The following is a 4,845-nucleotide window of genomic DNA, read 5'->3' on the forward strand; positions in this document are numbered from 1 at the left end:
TTCCGCATACTCATATCTCTTCAACCCTAGCGTCACCGAACCTTAAGTGTGTAGACCCTACGGGTTCGGGAGACATGCAGACATGACCGAGACGCCTCTCCGGTCAATAACAAACAGCGGGATCTGCATACCCATGTTGGCTCCCACATGTTCCACGATGATCTCATCGGATGAACCATGATGTCGAGGATTCAATCAATCCCGTATGCAATTCCCTTTGTCAATCGGTATGTTACTTGCCCGAGATTCGATCGTCGGTATCCCAATACCTTGTTCAATCTCGTTACCGGCAAGTCTCTTTATTCATACCGTAATGCATGATCCCGTGACTAACTCCTTAGTCACATAGAGCTCATTATGATGATGCATTACCAAGTGGGCCCAGAGATACCTCCCCGTCACACGGAGTGACAAATCCCAGTCTCGATCCGTGCCAACCCAACAGACACTTTCGGAGATACCCATAGTGCACCTTTATAGTCACCCAGTTACGTTGTGACGTTTGGCACACCCAAAGCACTCCTACGGTATCCGGGAGTTGCACGATCTCATGGTCTAAGGAAAAGATACTTGACATTGGAAAAGCTCTAGCAAACGAAACTACACGATCTTTTATGCTATGCTTAGGATTGGGTCTTGTCCATCACATCATTCTCCTAATGATGTGATCCCGTTATCAACTACATCCAATGTCCATAGTCAGGAAACCATGACTATCTGTTGATCAACAAGCTAGTCAACTAGAGGCTTACTAGGGACACGTTGTGGTCTATGTATTCACACATGTATTACGATTTCCGGACAAATACAATTATAGCATGAACAATAGACAATTACCATGAAAAAAGAAATATAATAATAACCATTTATTATTGCCTCTAGGGCATATTTCCAACAGTCTCCCACTTGCACTAGAGTCAATAATCTAGTTACATTGTGATGAATCGAACACCCATTGCGTCCTGGTGTTGATCATGTTTTGCCCTAGGGAGAGGTTTAGTCAACGGATCTGCTACATTCAGGTCCGTATGTACTTTACAAATATCTATGTCTCCATTTTGAACACTTTCACGAATGGAGTTGAAGCGACGCTTGATATGCCTGGTCTTCCTGTGAAACCTGGGCTCCTTCGCAAGGGCAATAGCTCCAGTGTTGTCACAGAAGAGAGTCATCGGGCCCGACGCATTGGGAATCACCCCTAGGTCAGTAATGAACTCCTTCATCCAGACTGCTTCCTGTGCTGCCTCCGAGGCTGCCATGTACTCCGCTTCACATGTAGATCCCGCCACGACGCTTTGCTTGCAACTGCACCAGCTTACTGCTCCTCCATTCAAAATATACATGTATCCGGTTTGTGACTTCGAGTCATCCAGATCTGTGTCGAAGCTAGCATCGACGTAACCCTTTACGACGAGCTCTTCGTCACCTCCATAAACGAGAAACATATCCTTAGTCCTCTTCAGGTACTTCAGGATATTCTTGACCGCTGTCCAGTGTTCCATGTCGGGATTACTTTAGTACCTTCCTACCAAACTTACGGCAAGGTTTACATCAGGTCTGGTACACAGCATGGCATACATAATAGACCCTATGGCTGAGGCATAGGGGATGACACTCATCTTTTCTATATCTTCTGCCGTAGTCGGGCATTGAGCCGTGCTCAATTGCACACCTTGCAATACAGGCAAGAACCCCTTCTTGGACTGATCCATATTGAACTTCTTCAATATCTTGTCAAGGTATGTACTCTGTGAAAGACCAGTGAGGCGTCTTGATCTATCTCTATTGATCTTGATGCCTAATATATAAGCAGCTTCTCCAAGGTCCTTCATTGAAAAACAATTATTCAAATAGGCCTTTATACTTTCCAAGAATTCTATATCATTTCCCATTAATAATATGTCATCCACATATAATAAGAGAAATGCTACAGAGCTCCCACTCACTTTCTTGTAAACACAGGCTTCTCCATAAGTCTGTGTAAACCCAAACGCTTTGATCATCTCATCAAAGTGAATGTTCCAACTCCGAGATGCTTGCACCAACCAATAGATTGAGCGCTGGAGCTTGCATACTTTGTTAGCATTCTTAGGATCGACAAAACCTTCCGGCTGCATCATTTACAATTCTTCCTTAAGGAAGCCATTAAGGAATGCCGTTTTGACGTCCATCTGCCATATCTCATAATCATAGTATGCGGCAATTGCTAACATGATTCGAACGGACTTCAGCTTCGCTACGGGTGAGAAAGTCTCATCGTAGTCAACCCCTTGAACTTGTCGATAACCCTTAGTGACAAGTCGAGCCTTATAGATGGTCACATTACCATCCGCGTCTGTCTTCTTCTTAAAGATCCATTTGTTTTCTATGGCTCGCCGATCATCGGGCAAGTCAGTCAAAGTCCATTTCGTTTTCATACATGGATCCTATCTCGGATTTCATGGCTTCTAGCCATTTGTCGGAATCCGGGCCCGCCATCGCTTCTTCATAGTTCGAAGGTTCACCGTTGCCTAACAACATGATTTCCAGGACAGGGTTGCCGTACCACTCTGGTGCGGAACGTGTCCTTGTGGACCTACGAAGTTTAGTAGTAACTTGATCCGAAGCTTCATGATCATCATCATTAACTTCCTCCCCAGTCGGTGTAGGCACCACAGGAACATCTTCCCGCGCTGCGCTACTTTCCGGTTCGGAAGGGGTGACTATCACCTCATCAAGTTCCACTTTCCTCCCACTCAATTCTTTCGAGAGAAACTCCTTCTCCAGAAAGGACCCGTTCTTGGCAACGAAGATCTTGCCTTCGGATCTGAGGTAGAAGGTATACCCAATAGTTTCCTTGGGGTATCCTATGAAGACGCATTTTTCTGACTTGGGTTCGAGCTTTTCAGGTTGAAGTTTCTTGACATAAGCATCGCATCCCCAAACTTTTAGAAACGACAGCTTAGGTTTCTTCCCAAACCATAATTCATACGGTGTCGTCTCAACGGATTTCGACGGAGCCCTATTTAAAGTGAATGCGGCAGTCTCTAAAGCATAGCCCCAAAATGAGAGCGGTAAATCGGTAAGAGACATCATAGATCGCACCATATCCAATAGAGTGCGATTACGACGTTCGGACACACCGTTTCTCTGAGGTGTTCCAGGCGGCGTGAGTTGTGAAACTACTCCACATGTCCTTAAGTGTGTACCAAATTCGTGACTTAAATATTCTCCACCACGATCTGATCGTAAGAATTTTATTTTCCTGTCACGTCGATTCTCAACTTCACTCTGAAATTCCTTGAACTTTTCAAAGGTTTCAGATTTGTGTTTCATTAGGTAGACATACCCATATCTACTTAAGTCATCAGTGAGAGTGAGAACATAACGATATCCTCCGGGAGCCTCAACACTCATTGGACCGCACACATCGGTATGTATGATTTCCAATAAGTTGGTTGCTCGCTCCATTGTTCCGGAGAACGGAGTCTTGGTCATCTTACCCATGAGGCATGGTTCGCACGTGTCAAATGATTCGTAATGAAGAGACTCCAAAAGTCCATCTGCATGGAGCTTCTTCATGCGCTTGACACCAATGTGACCAAGGCGGCAGTGCCACAAGTATGTGGGACTATCGTTATCAACTTTACATCTTTTGGTATTCACACTATGAACATGTGTAACATCACGTTCGAGATTCATCAAGAATAAACCATTAACCAGCGGGGCATGACCATAAAACATATCTCTCAAATAAATAGAACAACCATTATTCTCAGATTTAAATGAGTAGCCATCTCAAATTAAACGAGATCCAGATACAATGTTCATGCTCAAAGCTGGCACTAAATAACAATTATTGAGGTTTAAAACTAATCCCGTGGGTAGATGCAGAGGTAGCGTGCCGACGGCGATCACATCGACCTTGGAACCATTCCCGACGCGCATCGTCACCTCGTCCTTCGCCAGTCTCCGTTTATTCCGTAGTTCCTGTTTTGAGTTACAAATATGAGCAACCGCACCGGTATCAAATACCCAGGAGCTACTACGAGTACTGGTAAGGTACACATCAATTACATGTATATCACATATACCTTTGGCGTTGCCGGCCTTCTTGTCCGCTAAGTACTTGGGGCAGTTTCGCTTCCAGTGACCACTTCCCTTCCAATAAAAGCACTCAGTTTCAGGCTTGGGTCCATTCTTTGACTTCTTCCCAGTAACTGGCTTACCGGGCGCGGCAACTCCCTTGCCGTCCTTCTTGAAGTTCTTCTTACCCTTGCCCTTCTTGAATTTAGTGGTTTTATTCACCATCAACACTTGATGTTCTTTTCTGATCTCTACCTCCGCTGATTTCAGCATTGAATATATCTCAGGAATGGTCTTTTCCATCCCCTGCATATTGAAGTTCATCACAAAGCTCTTGTAGCTTGGTGGAAGCGACTGAAGGATTCTGTCAATGACCGCGTCATCCGGGAGATTAACTCCCAGCTGAGTCAAGCGGTTGTGCAACCCAGACATTCTGAGTATGTGCTCACTTACAGAACTATTTTCCTCCATTTTACAGCTGAAGAACTTGTCAGAGACTTCATATCTCTCGACCCGGGCATGAGCTTGGAAAACCAATTTCAGCTCTTCGAACATCTCATATGCTCCATGTTTCTCAAAACGCTTTTGGAGACCCGGTTCTAAGCTGTAAAGCATGCCGCACTGAACGAGGGAGTAATCATCAGCACGCTGCTGCCAAGCGTTCATAACGTCTTGGTTCTCTGGGATTGGTGCACCACCTAGCGGTGCTTCTAAGACATAATCTTTCTTGGCTACTATGAGGATGATCCTCAGGTTCCAGACCCAGTCCGTATAGTTGCT

The sequence above is a fragment of the Triticum aestivum genome, chromosome 7D (assembly GCF_018294505.1).
Source record: "Triticum aestivum cultivar Chinese Spring chromosome 7D, IWGSC CS RefSeq v2.1, whole genome shotgun sequence".
NCBI lineage: Eukaryota > Viridiplantae > Streptophyta > Magnoliopsida > Poales > Poaceae > Triticum > Triticum aestivum.